The following is a 24,045-nucleotide window of genomic DNA, read 5'->3' as shown; positions in this document are numbered from 1 at the left end:
TTTAAAAGAATGAGTTTGATATTGTCACATAATATCTGAATAAAAATGGAGGTTATTACTTGGTTAAGTAGTTAGGATAAAGTAGGATAAGAGAGCTTAACATAGGATAGTTTAAGAGTGTTTTGTCATAACATGTTTGCAAAGTTCATCCTCCTGTCTCAATATTTATTTGATTTTAAGGAGGTTCAATTGATGCTTTGGAGTCCTTGTCATGATGAGAACTGGTCTGTTTTAATGTTTGGTTCAGTTTATGCCATGTATAGTCACCATCTTCTTGTTTGAGTCTAGCTTTATGCTTTGCTTGGTCCACTTGTGAACTTGTGTTGGTAGGCATTGATGGTTGTCTATTTTACCCCTTTCCATGATACATTTCAAGGTTGTTATTAAGGAATTTAGCCTATGCAAATATGTTTGGTCTGTCTTTCTCTCTTTTAAATCCCTGCGAGTTATTGAGTCTTAGTCCTTTCTTTTGATGGAGTGCCCTAATCTGCAAGATTTACTATAATATGATAGCCCTATGCTAGACAAACAATTTAAAGGTTAATGAATATGCAATACTTCCTGCTTTCTGATTGAGTACTGTTTTTTCAAAAAGGGTTTTAAAGACTAGTAAATAACTAGGTTTAAAACCAAATCCATTTTACTCTTTCCCCTTATTTAAGGCACTGTCTAAAATGAAGCACTAAAGCTTAGCTTACTTGGTAAGTTCTTTGTTTGGATATTGTGCCTGGTTTGTATTCTTGTTTGTTGTTAAAAAGAGTTAAATACATTTTGGTAGAGTGGTGATCTGTTTGGATTCTAAATTTGTTCTTAGATTTTTGGTTGCTCTTTGTGTTGAGAGTCTCTATTGGGCAAAAGTGCTTAATTTGTAGTTAGCGTATTGGATTTAAAAAAAAAATGAAACATTTTGAGTCATTTGACAACTATCAAACCTCTTTTCTTAGTAACATTCATTTCCTGTGTTGATATTAAGGTAGTCCAACTTAGGTAATTGATAACTTGCTAGGTGGTTTGTTTAGTCACTTTGTTTTGGCTTAAATGGTTTCACCTATTCACTAAGGCAAACAAATAAGTACTTGTCCTTCAGGAAATATTGGTTTAAACTATGCTTTGCTAATTCACTACAAAGGATAACTAAGAGTAAATATCTAGGCAGTTCACTTGAGTATATTAAGGTCTGTTAAGTGAGTATAGCAGTCCTATTACTTTCTCATGCTGACAAGTGATAGTTGATTTAAAATTTGGCTTCTTTGGGAGACAAATAAGTTCGGGAAACTGTTGATTATTTGATAACTTGTGTGTGACACCTAATGGCTATCAACTGTTTCTCTTTGGAGGCTAGTCACTCATTACTTAAATTCAGTTACATGGCTTTTGTTACTTGCTTCGAAAATGTCTTCCTAAATTGATCAAATGTTGATGCTATGAATAGGCTAGATACTGATTCTGTATCTATGAAATTATGGTTCATCCCTTGTTTTGTCTTGACTATATAAATAGATTACTTAAGCATTTCATTAGTCATGTTTGAATTTAGTAGGATATTGATGTTAATGTTAAGGTATCCAAATCTGTTAAATATACACCTTGATATATTGATTAAGGAGCTGTTTGTTGTCATCAGTCTATATACACTTCATCTCCCATAATACTATGAGCCTAACACATTAGTGGATAGGTAAAATAGCAGTTGTGGATGAAGCTTAAACCATCCCTGGTGTCTACCATGCTTGGGGTTCTTGGAAACCCCTTGGATCTTTTGTGGCATCAGGAACAAGAGGGTGAAAGCTTTCCCTTTTGGGTTATTCTAGTCTCTCTGTGGGTGTGTAAATCCATGGTGTGTGGGCTGGTGATGGTGTATGGTTATTTGACTAATCATTGTCCATTTTTGCTTAAGGAAGTAACCTTATATGTCAGTTTATTTACAATTTAGTTCTGGGCTCTAAATCTACTACTGTTGGCTTATATAAGTTAATGAAGGATCTTTGAATAGTACTTTTTTCCTTAGCTCTCCTCAATGCATTAGTTTGCTTCCCTATATACTAGGTGATATATCAAAGTATACAATATATACACCTCTATACCCTCACAAGTGTATAGGTGTCACGACCCAACCGGAGGGCCATGACGGGCACCCGAAACTACCTTACCGAGCACCTATTAGCATACTCTCATAATCACATCTAGGTGAGCCACATGGCTAACTCATAATTACCATGAACTAAATGACACGAGTTCCATCGAACATAGGCATATTTATATAAACATCATTAATTATGCCATATATACAAGCCGACTAAGCCACCAAAAATGATATACAAAATGTGAACCGATAAGGCTACGGGATAACTAGCTATACACATCTGTCTACGAGCCTCTACGAAGAGTATGTAATATCATAAAGACAGGACAGGACCCTGCCATGCCCATATATGTACACAAAAGAATAATACCAACTACTGCAGATCCGGATCAAATGGAGCACTTCTATGCAATCTCTGATGAAGCAGCCCAAAGGTCTGGTCTGTCTCCCTGTCTACCTGCGGGCATGAACGCAGCGTCCACAAACAAAAGGACATCAGCACGAACAATGTACTGAGTATGTAAGGCATGAATAGTAACATGATGAAAAATATGAAGATAACATAAGAAAATGAGAACCCTTTTATACCTCGCAATACCTCTTAAGATGACTGTCATGCATACTTAACCTTTCTCTAAAGGAAACATTTCATACATAAATATATTTAATAATACCATACCCGGCCGTACAGGCTCGGTGTCACTCGTACTCGGCCATATCAAGGCTCAGTGTTATCCATACCCAGCCATAAAGGCTCGGTGTTGTCCACACCCGGCCATATAGGCTCGGGGTTGTCTATACCCAACTGTAGTGGTGCGCGCGCAATAGATATCATAACCTGTCATATAGGCTCGGTGTCACAATATAGCTTCATATATATACATATAGGAATACATAAATAAAAGAAACATCATCATCATCATCATCATTATATCTTTCCTTAGAGGATCAACTATCGTAGGATGAGATCAATGATACCATGAGAGTATCAAGAACTATGAGCTTTAACACTTCTAGGAATGGAGTCATCATGGAAGACATTATGAATATCGTGTATAGGTTCACAACAATAGAATCATGCCTTTAAGAAGGAAAGGATTAGCTTTAACATACCTTTATGTCTTTTTAATTACTTAACTCTCTCCTCCAAAGTCCGCAAAATCTACATTCAAGAGGATTCATACCAAGGTTAAGTATTGGAAACACTCCTAAGTTCAAACTAGTATAATTAACGAGCTAACGAAATTTGGGCAGCACTTCCTCTATTTTATCGACTTCCACCATATTAGAAAACAACTCTCAAAAAACTATAATAACATTCACAATATCATAATCAAGAAGTTATATTCAATTTAATCTCAAATTTATCCAAAATCCCTTTTTAAGCTCATCTTCTTCACTTCAACACTTTATAACTTCTCCATTTTAATTCTTTCCCTTTCCAAGGCTTACTAAACCTTTTCATAAACTCAATTATGTAAATTAAGATGGAGAACATACCTTATAGTTGGAAAAATTCACCTCACTCAACTCCTTCTAAAACCAAGTTCATCACAACTTTGGAGAGAAACAAGAACAATCACCTTCCATGGATTATCTTTGATGTTTTGATGTTGATATTCTTTCTTGATGATGTGGAAAGGTTTGAAGTGTTATGTAGCATTCAATAACTCTCTATATGTGTTCGGAAATAAGTGTGGGAGGTTGAGATGAAAATGGGGTCTTTTGGGATTTAAAAAGGTGGCACAGTCGCCCCCCGTATCAACTTGCGGTGGAGATGCGGCTCAGCAAATGGGATATGCGGTTGCATCTCCCCTCCTCTCCATACGGTGGAGGTTGGTCAGTGGGGGCTGTAAATTTGGTGAGTTTTCTGCCGATATGCAGCCCAGCATACTGAGTATGCCGCCGCATATGGCCCCATTTTCCCCGGTTTTGCAAAAATGCGTTCTTTTCGATTCGTTTGACCTCCAATCCTTATGGAACCTTCTTGGAACTTGTATAAAACTTCATTAACCATATAAGGGGCCCTATATCTCCCCATCAAGGAATTACTAAACAATGTATAACTCAAATGATACGAAATTTTCCCAAAACATGACTCAAATTCCAATTCCTTCAACGAACTTACTTCCACCGATTCATATGACTCCAAAACCTTAAGGTACACACTTAAAGTTATCAAATACCCTCCTTAACCTTATAAGGGCTTCATTTACACTTCAGGCTTGCGTGAGTCTACTCATAATGCAATGACACGAAATTTCCAAGATGTAACATTCTTCCCCCATGAGGAACATTCGTCCTCGAATGTTAGATTCTTAGGGATTCTACAATAATTTCGCTAGAGTTTCCCCTATAATATGCCACTACCATCCTGTCACAGCAACTCAAAATATATATCGCCTCACAGAGCTACAACAACAATAACAATAATAGCCACACATGACCAAGAAATCATCAAAAGGAAGTATTACGTACCTGAGGACAATGGTGTCTCTGTCTGAATCTCCTCTGGGAGTTGAAAACAAATGTGGATACCTGAACTTCATATTTTCCTCAGCTCCCAAGTCATTTCTTCCTTATTATTGTTTCTCCATAAAATTTTAACTGAAGCTACATCTTTGGTTCTGAACCTTCGAACTTGCCTATCTAGAATTGCAATGGGAACTTCTTCATAGGATAATTGCTCGGTGACCTGGATATCATCCACAGGTACAATTCTGAAAGGTTCTCCAATGAACTTACAAAGCATCGATACATGGAGAATCGGATGGACTGACTCCAAATCTTAAGGTAGATCTAACTCATAAGCCATCTGGCCTTCCTTGCATACAATCTTGTAAGGCCCAACATACCGAGGGCTAAGCTTGCCCTTTTTACCAAATCTCATGTCGCCCTTCATCGGTGACACCTTTAAGAATACCCAGTCATTAACTTGGAACTCTAAGTCCTGTCGACGATTATCTGCATAAGATTTCTGACGACTCTGAGCTGCCAATAATCATTCCTGAATAAGCTTGACCTTTTCCATGGCATGCTGGATCAAGTCTGGCCCTATTAACTTAGATTCTCCCACTTCGAACCACCTAATCAGTGATCTACACTTGCGACCATATAGAGCCTCATACGGGGCCATTTGAATGCTGGAATGATAACTATTGTTATAAGCGAACTCTATCAGCGGTAAGTGATCATCCCAACTACCTCCAAAATCTAACACACATACCCGTAGCATATCCTCAAGAGTCTTAATGGTACGCTCAGCTTGTCCATCAGTCTGTGGATGAAATGTTGTACTAAGACTCACCTAAGTCCCTAAACCTTCTTGGAAGGATTTCCAGAAATTAGTTGTGAACTGGGTTCCCCTATAAAAAATGATAGATACTGGAACACCATAGAGTCGTACTATCTCCTTGATATAAAGCTTTGCATAATCCTCAGCTGCGTATGTAGTTTAGACAGGCAGGAAATGAGGTGACTTTATAAGTCTATCCACAATTACCTATATAGAATCATACTTACGCTGAGAACGAGGCAAGCCTGCAATAAAATCTATGTTAATCACTTCCCATTTCGAAGTCGGGATTTTCATGGCTTGCAACAATCTACCGGGCTTTTGATGCTCCATCTTTACCTGCTGACAGTTTAGACATTGAGCTACGAATTCTGCTATGTCTGTCTTCATTCTGTCCCACCAATATATGGATTTAAGATCATTACATATTTTCGTTGCCCCTGGATGAATAGAATAACGGGAACAATGGGCTTCCTCCAAAATCTGGTGACGTAATCCTGCAACATCAGGAACACACAATCTGCCTTGACATCTGAGAACTCCATTCGCAGAAATCTCAAAGGAGGACTTTTTCTTCTGAGGAAGTGTATTTCTATACTAAACTAGTATGGGATCCTCATATTGGAGTTCTTTCACCTCAACCACTAGTGATGAAACAGCTGAGTTCTGAATGGTAACTCCCATATTGCCCGAGTCGATTAACCGAACTCCAAGGCTAGCTAATTACTAAAGCTCACGAGCTAAATCTCTCTTCTCCAGCTGAACATCACATAAGCTACCTATAAATCTACGGCTAAGAGCATCAGCTACGACGTTCACTTTTCTTGGATGATATAGGATGCTAACATCATAATCTTTTAATGGTTCCACCCATCGCCTTTGCCGCAAGTTCAACTCTTTCTGCTTGAAAATATACTGAAGACTCTTATGATCTGTATAAATATACACATGAACACCATAAATATAATGCCTCTACATTTTACAGGAATGAATCACAGCAGTTAACCCTAGATCATGGGTTGGATAGTTTTTCTCATGTTTTCGCAACTGCCTTGAAGCATAAGCAATAACTTTACCCTGTTACATCAACACACAACCCAACCCTACTCCTGAAGCATCACAGTAGACAAAATAGCCCTTTGACCCTTCAGGAAGTGTCAGAACCGGGGCCGAAGTAAATCTATCTTTCAGCTCTTGAAAACTGCGCTCACAAGCATTCGTCCATTGAAATTTGGCTGATTTCTGAGTTACCTTCGACAATGGTGCAGAAATAGAAGAAAAATCTTCTACTAATCTTCTTTAATAACTTGCCAAACCCAGAAAACTACGAACCTCCGTAGGTGTTGTAGGCCTTGGCCAAGTGTTCACAACTTCGATCTTCTGGGTATCCACTCGAATACCATCAGCTGAAATAATATGCCCCAGAAAAGTCACAGAATTCAACCAAAACTCACATTTTGAAAACTTTACATAAAGCTCCCGAGCCTAAAAAAATCTAATGACAGTACGTAAGTAATCTGCATGTTCTGCCTCCTATTGAGAGTATACCAGGATATCATTGATAAACACAATCACAAATGAATCTAGAAAAGGCCTGAACACACTATTCATCAAATCCATAAATACCGCTGGTGCATTAGTCAATCCAAATGACATTACCTGAAACTCGAAATTACCATATCAAGTTCTACAGGCTGTCTTTGGAATGTCCTTCTCCCTAACTCTCACCTGATGATACCCAGATCTTAAATCTATCTTTGAGAACCATTTGACACCCTGCAATTGATCAAATAAATCACTAATCTTTGGGAGCGGATATTTATTCTTGATTGACACCTTATTCAGCTGTCTGTAATCAATACACAATTGTAAGGACCCATCTTTCTTTCTAACAAATAACACAGGTGTTGCCCACGACGACGAACTAAGCCTAATAAAGCCTTTGTCAAGCAAATTCTTCAATTGTTCCTTCAACTCTTTCAACTCTACAGGAGCCATTCTATAAGGAGGAATAGATATGGGCTTGGTATCCGGTAGCACATCAATAGCGAAATCAATCTCTTGTTCGGGTGGAAGGCCTGGAAGCTCATCCGGAAACGTATTCGCTACAGGGACAGATTGAAGAGTTGGGGACTTTGCCTCTATATCCTGAACCTAAACTAAATGATAAATATAACCTTTAGCAATCATCTTTCTTGCCTTGTCATAGGAAATAAGCCTACCTCTCGGAGATGCTGTATTACCCTTCTATTCTAAAACTGGTTCTCCCGAAAACTAGAAACGAATCATTTTTGTTCTACAATCAACATTGGCATAACAAGAAGCTGACCAATTCACACCCATAATAATATCAAAATCTACCACTTTCAACTCAATCAAATCTGCCATGGTACGACGGTCAAAAACTATAACCATATAATTTCTATATACCTGATTTATCTATCACTGGGTCACCAACCGGTGTGGACACTTCGAAAGGTTTAATTGGCTCAGGTTTCACCCCAATACAATAGGCAATATAAGGAGTAATATATGACAATGTAGAGTCTGGATCAATCAATGCATATACGTAATGAGAAGATACTGAAGACTCGAGATCCTGTCGCCCAGCCAGTGCATAAATACGGTATTGAGGACCACTATAACTAGGCGTTCCTCCTCTACCTCTACCACGAGCTGCTAGTAGCTGTGAGCTTTTCCCCGGAGGGCATACAGATGATGAAAAACCAGCTGCTGATCCTATAGACTGGACCATAGCTCTACTACCTCTTGATGGACAGTCACGCATCATATGGCTTGGCTGACCGCAGGCATAGCAAACATCTGAACCTAATCGACACTGTCCACGGTGCAGCTTCCCGCACTGAGTACATCATGGGAAGGGTGGTCTCATCCGGCAAAAATTACCTCTATACTGAGAACTCGGGATCCTGAAACTCAGACCCGGTCCGGAGTGAATAGGTCTATCAAATCTCTGGCCTGCAAATTGTGGAGGTTCACCTGTCTAAGATTCAAGAACCTGTCAGCTCTGGCCTGTCGAACCTTTGGCGGCAAATAGTGTTGGAGGAAAGTATCTACAAACTCTTGCCATACTGGTGGAGGTGTGTTAACTCCTCTAAAAGACATCCAAACAGTATACTAATGAACCGTAAGATCTCGTAATCTATAAGAGGCCAAGCCTACCGACTCAACATCCGAAGCATGCATTAGCCACAATGTTCTCAATATTCCATCTATGAAACTCTATGGGTCCTCATCCAATTTTGACCTAAAGAATTCTGGAGGGTTCAAACTAATGAAATAACGGGCTCTGGCACTGACAGCTCTATCACCATGACCCGTACCTTGCCACTGGGCCTGAGCAGTGACTAACTGCGTCAGCAAATGGATGGCCTCTCTCATCTCCTGGCCTGAGGCATATGGTGGAGGAACTGGGGTACTAGAGCTGGAGCTGAGGCTCCTTCATGCTCCTCTGAAGCAGGCGGTATGTGAGAGGACCGAGATGGAACGTTGTTACGAGACGCGCCCTCCTCTATATCTGTCGGCGGTACCCACTAAGTCCTCCTAACTGCCACTGTCTTGCCCTTTTAGGCTGCTGTTGCTTTTCTCATTACAAGCATCGCTGAAAACATAACACACATTTAAGAAAAGGGAAATTCTTATATTATGGCTCTATCGCACGATCTATGATGAAAAAAAAGGTCATTCATTCCTAAATGCCCACATCCTCCTGTTTATAAGTGTAGCACACTTCACACCCATAAACACGACTCTACTGGAGGTTCGTAAACACACCCTAGGACGAACTGCTCAGATACCACTTTTGTCACGACCCAACCAGAGGGCCATGACGGGCACCCGAAACTACCTTACCGAGCACCTATTGGCATACTCTAATAATCACATCTAGGTGAGCCACATGGCTAACTCACAATTACCATGAACCAAATGACACGAGTTCTATCGAACATAGGCACATTTATATAAACATCATTAAGTATGCCCATATATACAAGCCGACAAGGCCACAAAAAATGATATACAAAATGTGAACCGATAAGGCTACGAGATACCTAGTTATACAGATCTGTCTACAAGCCTCTACGAAGAGTATGTAATATCATAAAGAAGGGACAGGACCCCGCCATGCCCATATATGTACATAAAAGAATAATACCAACTACTGCTACTCCGGATCAAATGGAGCAATTCTATGCAATCTCTGATGAAGCAGCCTAAAGGTTTGGTCTGTCTCCCAATCTACCTGCGGGCATGAACGCAGCGTCCACAAACAAAAGGATGTCAGTACGGATAACGTACTGAGTATGTAAGGCATAAATAGTAACATGATGAAAATATGAAGATAACATAAGATAAGGAGAACCCTTTTGTACCTCACAATACCTCTTAAGATGACTGTCATGCATACTTAAGCTTTCTCTAAAGGAAACATTTCACACACACACACACACACACACATATATATATATATATATATATATATATATATATATATATATATATATAATACCATACCCGGTCGTATAAGCTCGGTGTCATTCGTACCCGGCCATATCAAGGCTCGGTGTTATCCATACCCGGACATATAGGCTCAGTGTTGTCCATACCCGAACATATAGGCCCGGTGTTGTCATACCCAACTGCAATGGTGTGTGCACAATAGATATCATACCCCGCCATATAGGCTCGGTGTCACAATATAGCTTTATATATATACATATTGGAATACATAAGTAAAAGCAACATCATCATCATTATCATCACTATATCTTTCCTTAGAGGATCAACTATCATAGGATGAGATCGATGATATCATGAGAGTATCAAGAACTATGACCTTTATCACTTCTAGGAATGGAGTCATCATGGAAGACATTATGAATATCATGTATAGGTTCACAACAATAGAATCATGCCTTAAGAAGGAAAGGGTTAGCCTTAACATACCTTTATGTCTTTTAAATTAGTTAACGCTCTCCTTCAAAGTCCGTAAAATCTACATTCAAGAGGATTCATACCAAGGTTAAGTCTTGGAAACACTCCTAAGTTCAAACTAGTATAATTAACGAGCTAATAAAATTTGGGCAGCACTTCCTCTATTTTATCGACTTCCACCATATTACAAAACAACTCTCAAACAACTATAATAACATCCACAATATCATAATCAATAAATTATATTCAATTTAATCTCAAATTTATCCAAAATCCCTATTCAAGTTCATCTCATAGTCATCTTCTTCACTTCAACACTTTATAACTTCTCCACTTTAATTCTTTCCCTTTCCTAGGGTTACTAAACCTTTTCATCAAATCAATCATGTAAATAAGATGGAGAACATACCTTATAGCAGGAAAACTACACCTCATTCAACTCCTTCTAAAACCAAGTTCATCACAACTTTGGACAGAAACAAGAACAATCACCTTTCACGGATAATCTTTGATGTTTTGATGTTGATACTCTCTCTTGATGATGTGGAAAGGTTTGAAGTGTTATGGAAACTTCAAGAAATCTAAATAAATCTCTAGAAATTTGGGGAAATAAGTGTGGGAGGTTGATATGAAAATGGGGTCTTTCGGAATTTAAAAAGGTTGCAAAGTCGCCCCCTCCCCCCTCCCCGCATCAACTTGCGATGGAGATGCGGCTCCCATATGCGGCCATCTCCCCTCCTCTCCATGGGGTGGAGGTTGGGAAGTGGGGGATATAAATTTGGTGAGTTTTCTTCCCATATGCGGCCCAGCATACTAAGTATGCGGCCGCATATGGCCCCATTTTTCCGGGTTTCGCGAAAATGCGTTGTTTCGGTTTGTTTGACCCCCAATCCTTATGAAACCTTCTTGGCACTTGTATAAAACTTCATTAACCATATAAGAGGCCCTATAGCTCCCCCTAGAGGAATTACTAAACAATGTATAACTCAAATGATATGAAATTTTCTCAAAACATGACTCAAATTCTAATTCCTTCAACGAACTTACTTCCTCCGATTCATCTGACTCCAAAACCTTAAGGTACACACTTAAAGTTATAAAATACACTCCTTAACCTTATAATGGATTCATGTCCACTTTAGGCTTGTATTAGTCTACTCATAATGCAATGACACGAAATTTCCAAGATGTAACAATAGGAGTGGATATATTCAATATACTTAAGGTATATCATTCTTGCCATTTGTGACTATGAGCCCATATTGTGTCAGCTTAGTCTCTTGGGCCGACTATTTTATTTAGTGTTTGGGCCTCTTCTAGCTTAAACAAATTTTGTACTTGGGCTGAATATTTCACCTTTCTTTCTGAATCTGGTTAAATAGTCCATGCGGGCTTTGAGATTTTCTTTATCATTTTGGGCCTTACACTATTTTTGCCTAAAATTTATATTACCACTTAATGACCTACTTGTTTAGCTTATGCACTTGTTTTGGCTTGAATGTAGTTGTTTTGTGACTTAATATCCTTACTTGGACAAATACTAATCCTAGTCTTCTTGTGTGTTTCATGGGAACCAATTTTGGGCCCTTCTGGTCGTCTTTTGCATCAATACTTGTTCGGCCTAAGGCCCAACCTCCATCTCTTTGATCGAATCCACTAAGGCATGGAAAGAGAAGAAAATATTCTTGTTAGAAGGCCCAGCCAACGGGTTAAAATGGCACTGATGGGCTTGGGTAGGCCCATCAGTTTAAAGGTTTACTTTCTTTTTCTCTACTTTTACTTGACATGTGTATATGTATCAAACATATAAATAATGAAACCCCTATGCATGTGTAGAACTTAGGAAATCAACGCTTAGTATTCTAGGAAGTCGCTCAAAACATTTTCAAACCTGATTAATTCTAGTTTTTGCACGACTAAAATTGGTACTCAATCTGATTTTGCTAAAAGTTTAAACAATTAACTCAACGTTATTGGGATAAGTTAAATGGTTTTACTCAAATGACTAAGTGGAAAACTTTTGGACCTTTGGCAATAAAAATCTGGAAACAAGTTACTCTAAAAAAGGTGGAAAATGATTTTGGGCCTTCAGCCCGTTGGCTTTGATTATTTGTGAGTTTTATGTTAAGCTGAGGAATGCATATGGATGAAAAAAATAGGAAATGAGGTTCATTTTGATGGCTACAGGTTTGAGATATTTCAAATATTTGAGCAAAATTCTTGGAATGGTTTAAATACCAGAAACTTGAGGTTTGAGAAAAATTGGGTTGGTGGAAATGAATTTTTTTGAACTCAAACGTTTTCAGCTATTGGGCTAAGGCCAAAAACTTTATTGGACTGAAATATATTTTGGACCAAGTATGAGGATAATATGGATTTGGACTTAGATTACTATTGACCTATGGTGTCAACAATAAAAAACGGAACTGAATTTTTTATAATAAACTTGCATTTTTTCATATATAGATATGTATATATATAATTATAAAAAACGGAGATATACTCCATATTTTCATATATACGTATAAAAACCCGTAGGTACTAAACCCATTTTGTTAGGACTAGAATAGTAGCGACTCTACTCAGGAGAAATCCCGTGTGTGTCTTAGTTCGGCAACAAAGTGAGTTGAACACTTATGCGGATTTTAAAAGCCCAAAACCCCATTTTATAAGGGAACTTTTTGCCGAATTTTTCCTTGAAAATTATGATATGATATAAAAATGACATTTTTGCGGAAAACTAAATATTTGTAAACAAATAAGTACATTAATCACACATTGAAGCTCGTAGGTCAACCGTATTCTATGGATCTTTAATACTAGGGTTTGTAAAACCTTCCCTAGGAGATCACCAGAATCCTTACCTCAAACTTTGGTCCAAAAGATTTTACTTATTTTGGAAAAAATCTTTAAACCCGTTTTTCCTAGTTTTCAATAAATAAATTAGGTGGCGGCTCTAAAAACTACTAAAATCCGATTAGAGCATCAACAACCTCATAGTAACTTTTATGTCTTACCCGCGTAAAAGCGAACCGTAACAATGTCTATTAATTGAACGTTTCAATTATGACCATAGTATAACTAATTGGCCAAGTAAAGGATCATTTTGCAATTATGGCCACACTTAATTTAATCAACCAATTAACAACTAACTTTGTAATAATGGCCTCAATTTCCTTTAACCATGGAATTTGGTCATTTCAAATAGAACTAGAATTAACTTAATCAAACAATTAGGGACTAGTTTTTCTTTATTATTTTATTGCAATAATAACCTTAATCAATTGTAGCTACTATTAATTACACAACACATAATTTATGGAATCAGCTATGCAAAAATAAGAATTTAGAGGTGAAAAAATTATTAATTATTTAACTAATCAAATTCCTTGAATTAGTAAAATACGTGCTAATTGACTTCTTGGACAATTTAAAGAATTGAATAAGTAATTGTTGTAAATTGTTTTTCTTTTGGTTAATTTTAGCAAATGTATCATAATTGTTGCAATATTATGTAAAAATGTGTAAATTAACTTCTAAACGATTTATAATATTATAGAAATTATTTTACCACATAAGAATGGTAAAATATCATCCAACTAATTTTATCAAATCAGTTTGACTTCTAAAACTACATATTTACTCTGTTTAACATCCGAGGACTCGGTGTAATTAAAATAAATTATGGGAGGTCAAAATTAGGTGTCAACAACTTCCCCTTCGGTGTTAGGGGATGGCAAGGCCATCCCTGAGCAGCGAAATTGACTAACCCTGATTTTTGACTGATCCAACTCATTCTACCTCTCATTTTTATGCAATTTAAAGGAATCTCGAATTTCTTGGTTGTTAAACTGTGGAGTCTGGTGTGATTGGTCGGAGCGTGATTGATTCTCTAGTATTGAGTCTGCCTACATATCCATGTTCTTGGGAATCAAGTCACTTGTAGTTCGACTCGATCAGAGGAAAAGGATATCACTTATGCGGGAACGACATTGTATGTGCGTCGATGTGTGTCTGACCGGTCACAGAATAATTAAAGAAAGACAAACAAAGCATAAGTAAATAAGCATTTTTTTGTGGCTGAGTGGGGAAGAGCGATCTTCCAAGTCCTGGCCGGAGAGTTTGACTCTTATGGGCACCCTATCTCGACCGGCTGCGTAAGAAAAAGTTTCACGTTTGCTCTGCATCTGTCAGGATCTGATTTGATCAGCCTGCTTCATCCAGTGCCTGTAAATCTACTGAGTAACGTTGGTTGGTTTTGATGACAAATACTGTGGTGATCTGACTAGATTTACATCGTCCTGATCTTTGGAGCGAGTACTGCGGCCACCCGACCTGATTTACATCGCTTTATCTCTTGGGGCGAATACTGCGGTCATCTGACTGGATTTACATTGCTTTATCTCTTAACTTTATCGGATAGCTTGTATGGATGGCCCTCTTGGCAGTGCTTGTCTGAAATGGCCCCCACGGCAGTTTTTGTATGAATATGGCCCTTATGGAATGTTTACATGAAATGGCCCTCACGGCATGTTTGTATGAAGTGGCCCTCACAGAAAATAATAAGAAGTGATGGCCCTCTCAGCAACAGGAAAATAGATATGCAATGGCTCTCATGGCAAATAAGAAGAAGTGATGGCCCTATCGGCAACAGGAAAATAGAAATGCAATGGCCCACATGGAAAATAAGAAGAAGTGATATGAATGACAAGTATGGCCCCTTCCGCTAAATTTCCTTTCTTTCATCCTTTACACTGGCTGTGACTCTCTTGGTCAGGCATGCCGTGTTGTTTTACTAGGACCCTATTGGTCGAAGATTTTTCCGTTTACAGCTTTTTGTCCTTTGTGAGCCCTTATGGCCAGTTTTTTTCCCTTTGTGGCATTCAAATCTTTTTATAGCCCTAGTGGCTAGTTATTTGCCCTTTGTGGCATTCAAATCCCTTTGTAGCCCTTGTGGCTAGATATTTTTCCCTTGTGGCATTTAACCACTTTTTATAGCCCTCGTAGCTAGATATTTTTGCTCTTGTGTCATTTAAACACTTTTTATAGCCCTCGTAGCTATATATTTTGCCTTTGTGGCATTGAAACACTTTTTTATAGCCCTCGTGGCTAGATATTTTGCCTTTGTGGCATTTAAACACTTTTTATAGCTCTCGTGGCTGGGTATTTGCCTTTGTGGCATCCAAATCCCTTTGTAGCTCTCGTGGCTAGATATTTTTTCTGAAAGCTGGATCTCAACAACGGTCTTGACTTTCCTTTGGCGAACCATTTGCGGCACATGAAGCAAAGTTAGAAAAAGGATCATCCTCCTATGTCCTGGGTACCTGCATCAGAAATGGGTTAGTTTTTTCCTATTTAAAGTTGATTTGTGTCGCCGGCGCTCTCGCATCTTCGGTTTTCTGGACTTAAAACCCCTTCGGCTCTGGTATTCGAAAGATGAATTTATTTTCATTATGCAGAAAAATCATTTTTTTTTTGTAAAGTTATTACAAAGATATCTATTTGTGGGGAAATAAATGGATTGTTTGAAAGCTGTAAGATTAATTGTCATTACATGTGCTTTGAATGAGGGATATCCTTTCTTCCGTTACTGGGGTTCTCTGCTTCTTCGTGCGGAATTTTTGAGATCTTCTCTCAAAAAATTATTTCCCAGTTTAAATCTTGATCGATGAACTCTCGTGTTGCACCTTCCGAGTTGCAGGAAATTTTGAGTCCCCCTCAAAATTTTTGCCCCGATTTACAGCATTGAATAAATGAGAACTTTGAGATCTTCTCAGCATTTCTGCCCCATTTTAAAACTCTGGGTTAGCTGACTCTTTATAGTGGATTGATGAAGCGAATTTTTGAGATCTTCTAGAAAATTCTGCCCTGGTTGGGCATGTGGCAATCCTTGCATCCTTCGTGAAGTTACATCTCTGAGGCTTTCTATGGGTTTCTTGGGTTTTTCTTTTGGTGCGACCGAGCTCAAAGAGCGCCTACGTATCCTGTCGCAGCAGGAATCAGTTCGAACGTAATTCGGAATAAAACTGAATGCGTTTTTGGATTTTACTAATAATGCGATCGGGTCCCAAATGCACTGCCTACGTATCCCACTATAGGGAAGTCAGGTCATTGCGTAATTCATATTACAAAAGTTTTTTTGTTTTTCCTATCTATTACAAAATGATTACAAGCTAAAGGGAATAGCTAATATAAGCAAAATAAGCAAAAGTACTATTACGGACAGAACAACTTGTTTTCATGCATAGTAGTGCTTGATTGCGTCTGAATTGATTGGCTTTGGCCACTCTTGTCCGTCCATTTCTACCAGTACTACCGCTCATTCGGAGAGTACTTTGCGGACCACATAAAGAACTTGCCAGTTGGGAGCGAATTTCCCTTTGTATTCGTCTTGGTGCAGGAAAATTCTTTTGCGCACCAACTGCCCAATTTGAAAAAGTCAAGTCATAACTCGTTTGTTGAAGGCTCTTACCATGCTTTGTCGGTATAGCTGACCGTGGCATACGACAATCATCATTTTCTCATCAATTAAAGCTAGTTGCTCATATTGAGCTCAGACCTATCCAGCGTTATCCAAGGAAGGTATCTCGACCTCGCCGGGTATAACCGCTTTAGTACCATAGACTAGCAGGTATGGAGTTGTCTCCTGTTGAAGTTCTAGCCGTAGTACGGTATCCTAATAAAGCATAAGGCAATTGCTCGTGCCAACCTTTGTTATTGTCTGTCATTTTCCTTAATATCCTCTTGATATTCTTGTTGCCTACTTCTGCGGCTCCGTTCATTTATGGCCAATAGGTTGTCGAGTTTCGGTGAGCGATCTTGAACTGCTCATAGATATCCTTCATCATATGGCTATTCAGATTGGCCTCATTGTCAGTTATGATGGACTCAGGTATGCCGAATCGGCATATGGTATTGTTTCACATGAAATCGGCTACTACTTCTTTGTCACTGACTTGTGTGATGCTGCTTACACCCATTTGGTGAAGTAGCCGATGGATACTAAAATGAATCGATGCCTGTTTGAGGTTGCAGGTTCAATGGGTTCAATGACGTCCATGCACCAGGAAACGAAAGGCCATGGTGACCTCATAGCATTAAGCTCACTCAGAGGAACCTTGATTAGATCACTGTGGATTTGGCATTGATGGTATCTTTGCACATATCTACAACAATCAATTGGCCCAATACAAATCCATTCATATGAGGTCCACATGTCCCAATATGTATTTCTTCTAGAAGTTTGGTGGCTTCACCGGCATCTACACATTGAAGCAGGCCCAAATCCGGCATCCGTTTGTACAACACTTCTTTGTTCAGGAAGAAACCATTTGCCATTCTTCTGATTGTCTTCTTTTGTCCATTCGTGACTTCTTCAGGGTATTCCTATTTCTCCAAGTATATTTTGATGTCACCGTACCACGGCTTGCCATCCGGCTCTACATCTACGTGGCAACAGTGAGCATGCTCTTCTTTCAAGCTTATCCTCAGCTTTGATGTCGGAACTCGATCTTTCAGAATTTCTTGCTCAGTCTTTGTGCCAAGTTCACGTATGGCAAGGTATTTTCATTTTTGGTGGCCCATTCGCCTTGTACTTGATAAATTAGTAGGTCAAAATCTCCAACGACCAACAATTCATTGATGTCCATATCCAGTGCCATTCTAAGACCTAGAATGCAGGCTTCGTATTCAACCATGTTATTAGTACAACGGAACTTGAGCTTCGCGACCATTGGGTAATATTGCCCATTTTCTGATATTAGAACTGCTCCTATTCCAGAACCTTTATAGTTGAATGCTCCATCGAATAACAATTTCCAGCCTGTGTAAGGTTCCACTGTTTCCTCTTCTATGGCCAATACCCCTCCGTCTGGAAAATGAGTCCGGAAGGGTTTGAGCTCTTCATCCACAGGACTTTCGGCTAGCAGGTCGGCCAAGTCTTGTCCTTTAACAGTCTTTTGTGCTATGTATACAATGTTGAATTCGCTCAATAACGTTTACCATTTGGCCAACTTCTCGATGGGCATGGGCTGTCGGAAGATATATCTTAATGGATCCATCTTAGATATGAGGTAAGTGGTATAAGAAGGCAAATAATGTCTCAATTTCTATACCACCTAAGTTAAAGTACAACAGATTTATCCACTAGCGTATATCTTGTCTCGCAGGTAGTGAACTTTTTGCTCAAGTAGTAGATGGCACGTTCTTTTCCCCTTCTTCATTGTGTTGTCCTAACACGCAACGAAATGCATTTTCAGCAACTGATAAGTATAGTAACAGTGGGCTCCCGGGACTTGGTGGTACCAAGACTAGTGGATTCGACAGGTATCTCTTGATAGTATCAAATGCCTCTTGGCACTCTTCTGTCCATTTGGCAGCGTCTTTCTTTAAAAGCTTGAGGATGGGTTCCACAATGATGGTGGATTGAGCTATGAATCGTCCAATGTAATTTAACCTTCCCAAGAAACTCATGACTTCTTTCTTGGTTTTGGGAGCAGGTAATTCTTGGAATGGTTTGATCTTTATTGGGTTTAGCTCTATGCCCCTTCAGCTGACTATGAACCCCAGTAATTTTTCGATCGGTACTCCGAAGGCACATTTGGCCGGGTTCAATTTTAAGTTGAACTTTGGGAGCCTATCGAAGAATTTCCTCAAATGAGTAGTATGCTCTGAATTTTCCTTTGACTTGATAATGACATTGTCCACGTATACTTCAATTTCTCTGTGAATCATGTCGTGAAAAATGGTAGTCATGGCTCGCATGTAGGTTGTACCGGCATTTTTAAGACCGAAGGGCATCACTTTGTAATGGTTTACCCCCCATGGCGTTTTTCTCCGCATCTTCTCTACCCATTAGGATTTGATGATAACTAGTGAAACAATCCACAAATAACTATAGTTCGTGCTTGGCACAGTTATCTATGAGTATGTGGATGTTTGGCAGTGGGAAATTGTCTTTTGGATTGGCTTTGTTGAGATCCCGATAATCCACACAGATACTTATCTTTTAATCCTTTTTGGGTACCGGAACTATGTTGGCCATCTAGGTGGGGTATGAGGTTACCTCTACTACCCCGGACATGATTTGCTTTTCTACCTCGTCCATGATGCGGATACTGAGGTCTGGCTTGGATTGTTGGGTTTTCTGCTTAATAGGAGAGAAACCAGTATTGATAGGTAACTTGTGGGATCCTACGCTAATACTTAGCCCTGGCATATCGGTGTATGAGCACGCAAAGATATCCACGTACTCCTTTAGTAAGTTTATCAATTCCTCTCTTAAAGGCTCCTCCAAGTGTGCACTTATCCTTGTTTCTTATGGCTTCTGTTTCATCCATGTTTAGTTTCCGCTCACTTTCTAACTGCTCTACCTCTTCCGTGAGACCCTCGGGTAACATTGTGGTCTCGTCGCATTTCTCGTACTCTTCTTTCGCTATGCTGCTCGACTCATTCGTTTCGCAACATGTCATGACATTTAGGGTTGTTTTATCATTTTTATTACTGAAAATTAAAGTCAAATATGTTAGTATAAAACATGCATGCATAAATAATAAATAAAATTGTTTTGATTAAACTGAGGCTTTCATTGATTTAGATTAATAAAAGTACAAACTGTGGTCTTAGCTTGGATTAACAGCAAGCCATTTTCATTTTTAAAAATATTACAAGGTACATAGAGTGATAAAAAGTGAGTAACCGGGCCTCAATCAATTCTCCATATTTAAAAATAAATTCATCTGTCTCTACCGAAGAGCCAATAGCGGGATAGAGGTCCAATTGGACAGCTGCTCGCCTGGATCTGCATCTCTGATTGTGGGCGCTTCTGCATATTCTTCTAAGATGACTAAGAAATCTTCTTCTCGGAATAGCATCCCTATCCCTTCTTCAATATCAGCATCGCCCCGTATAGGCGTTCGGTTAGGAAATGACTGGTACGGATTGGGAATGGGTTTGCAAAGATCTGCAACCTCTTGCCTCTTCTTGTTAGGTATCTCATCTTCAGTTGGGATATATCCCAATCTGAAACAAAAATTGCCTTGGGTGAGGGGACTTGGCTCAGTGATGCCGCGCAAATTCTTTCCCAAACCTTTCTCGGGTTCGAACCCATTCAAGAGCATAGTTGAAGCGGTCATCTTATATACTGTTGGCATGGGAGTCTCGAGTTATTCTATTTTGTGGGCAGCCCCTACAAGTTCCATTACATGGAAATCCGTTCCATTGGGTGTCGCTTGGATGACAGGCATGAAATTATTCTGGTAATTGTGCATGCTTGCCCCTTCATGGATTATCACCTCTTGTTCTCCCCAGATGAATTTCAGAGACTGGTGAAGTAAAGATGGTACTGCTCCTGCCATGTGGATCCATGGCCTCCCTAAGAGTAAGTTGTAGTTGGCAAGTATTTCCATAACCTGAAACTTCGTAGTGAACTCCGCTTGACCTATTTGAATGTCCAAGTCAACTGCTCCGGTGGCATTACATCAGCCTCCGTCAAATGCTCTTATATTAGTGAGGCTTTGACGAATCTTTGCAAGGTCATATCCCAGTTGTTCTAGGGTAGACTCGGGATAAATATTGAGTCCGGCTATGTTTTCGATCAGCACATGAGTCACTACTTTGTTGCGGCACATGACAGTGACGTGCAGTGCTTTGTTGTGATCTGTGCCTTCCTTGGGTAATCTTTTTCCGTGAAGGTAATTCGATGTTCTTCCATAACATAGGTGACCATTTAGGCCAGATTTTCACTACTCGTCCCAGCTGGGATATGGGCTTCCTCTAACACCTTCATTAGAGCCACACGGTGCTTGGGTGAACTTTGTAAAAGTGCCAACACCGAGATTTGGGCAGGTGTTTTCTTTAAGTGCTCCACAATGGAGTATTCTTTGAGCTGCATCCGGCGCCAGAAAATCTTCAGCTTCACCCTCAGTGATCGCCCTTTCTAATTTCCCTCTCTTCGGGGTGCCCCTTAGGCTAGATCTTCGAGAGTATAGCACCTTCCCGATCTCATAATTCCATGGGCAGCAGCGACTTGGACCACAAATTCATTTCGAGACGTTGCCGGGGGTACTTGTGCCACATGTACAATAACTGATGCAGGGATTACTACTTTGAATTGTGGGCGTTCTTGTAGAGAAAGCGACGCCACTGTGCACTTAAGTTCTTTCACAGGTTCTCGGATTGTGGGCCTAGCTGCGACCCAGTTCTCTTCTCTTTCAATCATATGAATCACGTTGCTGCCATGGTTTGGCAGGGGATTAGTGTTCACATTCAGAGGAGCTATTTGGAGTACAATATCCTTTCGATCAATCATATCTTGTATCTTATACTTGAGATTGCTTCCATCGGGAATTCTTCCCTTCTTTTGGGCTTTGGGCTAGGAGTGTGGGATATGCTTGCCCCGTCTTCCTTCTTCTTCCTTATAAACCCAATTGAGCTTGACCCAGCGGACTTTTCGGTCATACTTATGATTCAGCTTATTTTGATACCATCTTCTATGGCCTCGCCCATTTTGACCAGTTCGGAGAATGGTCTTCCGGCCATTGAAAGCATTTTGTCATAGAAGTCTATTTCATGCGAACGGATGAAGACGGACACTAATTATTTCTCACCCATTGGCAGTTGTACCTGGGCAGCTTCTGTTCTCCACCTACTTGCATACTCATAGAAGTTATCGGTGGATTTCTGTTTGACCTTTTCCAAATAGTACCTGTCCGGTATCGTTTCCATGTTAAAGCGGAATTTTTCCATGAAGGCCGCAGCCATGTCTTCCCATGTGATCCAACGGTGCGTGTCTTATGTCGTGAACCATTCTGAGGCTTCTCCGATCAAACTTCGGCTGAACAGCCTCATAATGAGCGCTTGGTTGTCTCGGACGCCGACCAATTGGTCACAGTAGGCCTGTAGATGAGCTTTCGGATTACCCGTCCCATTAAATAGCTCGAAATGTGGCACCTTGAAGCCTCTGGGTAAATCCAAGTTTGGATGCATACACAAGTCGTCATAGCTCAAGCCCGTGCCGGTGAGGGTGGTTCTCATGGACCGTTCCAACATTGTGGTCATCTTCCGTTCAAGCCTTTCTTCCTATTTTTCTTGTTCGGCCTTCCACGCCTGTTCCATCTCCTCGTAGTGATCGATTTCTTGATCAGGTGAAAAGGTGCTTGGGGTGACGGGTGCGTGGAAGGAAATAGCGCGGCGAGTTCGGTGGGTAGGAGTAGTTTTGGCTGTTGGTAGTGAGGTGATGCTTGGTTGTATAGTGATGCTGGGATAAGTATTTTGTGGTATTGGGTAAGAGGGGATAGAGTGAGCGGTTCCATGAATTTAGGTGGTGTTAAGTGGTGGTGGGTGTGGTGCAAAGCACAATGTGCCCGTCGATTGGGGTAAATGGTATGGTGGTCACAATGGACCGGGTGCGGAAGTGGTCGGGTAATGGCAAATTCAGAGATGGAAAGAACAGTGGAGGCCTTCTTTCTTCGGCAGGGGCCTCTTGGGCAGCATTAGCAGCTTTGTGTCACGCCACTTCCTCTTGAAAATGGACGATTTTCTCAAACATCATTTTCATAACGTCTTCAGTAGGTGATAACTCAGGCAGTTTGCGCAGAGGCGATCTCTGAGAGCAATGTCAGTAGGAGTAGTTTCGTTCTCCAAAGTACCAATCATTTTTTCTTTGCCTTTGTCTTGTTGGGATAAGGACACTATTGTAGCTTCGGATCTTGTGAAGTATGCCAGTATGAGCACGAATCAACCTCTCTTTCTATAAGAAAAGAATAACTCAAAGGCAAACAGAATTAGTTCGTTAGGTAATAGAAAGATAATCAAGATATCACCCATAGATAGCATATTAAAACACTTAGCACATAAATAAGCCTATGTTTGATTTAAATGCTCAATTGATCTCTTGTACCGGGTCTTGGGTACTTAGGCTTTGTTAAGTGAGGGAAATATAATATTTATAATATATAGGGACAGAGTCTTATGTAGATGGCCTACGTATCCCTCCGCGGGAAGTCAAGCCCTTCCGTAGTTTGGTTTACATAAGATAAGACTCCCTACCTTAAAACCTACCCGTGACCAAGCACGATAAGGGCTTCCAGCGAATCCCTCCTCGGGATATCAGGTCGACACGATTCCGTTTACATAAAATGGGGGGAGCGGGGGGGGAATCGTATTAAGTACAAAAAATGGGATCCCCTAAGACTACCCAAAATGTGACCTTTCTTTTGATAGGGCTAATCTTCTCGATGCTAACCAACTTCTAAAAGATGTTGGCGTAAGAGTCCTTAAATACTGTAAAGTCATAATGCCAAATATGAGTATTCAGCGTAATACCTTCGGTTGGGGAGATGTTGTCATGAACCAAAAGTGATTGTGGGCCCCACATCTTGGTGATGCTTTTCTTATTTAGCAGCTCAATGAGCCTTCTCTTGAAGGACAAACATTCATTGATGGTGTGCCCTGCCTGATCCAGCTGATAAGGGCATCTCTTGTGTGCGAATATCGGAGCACACGGTGGCAACCTGTCGAAGCTGATACTGACTATCCCTTTGCTTCGAAACTTGATCATCATCTCCTCAGTCGTTATGTGCTTAGGCGAGATGCTGTAGGGACAATCCAATGCCTTAAGCGCAATAGCCCATCATTCGGGCGAGGCTGGTCGGACATACTCTATTCGTTCCTCCGGTTCTCCCGAGGGAATTGATGGCGCAACAGAAGTTCC

Source organism: Lycium barbarum, chromosome 8 (genome assembly GCF_019175385.1).
Source record: "Lycium barbarum isolate Lr01 chromosome 8, ASM1917538v2, whole genome shotgun sequence".
Lineage (NCBI taxonomy): Eukaryota > Viridiplantae > Streptophyta > Magnoliopsida > Solanales > Solanaceae > Lycium > Lycium barbarum.
Note: the sequence above shows the minus strand (reverse complement) of the source record.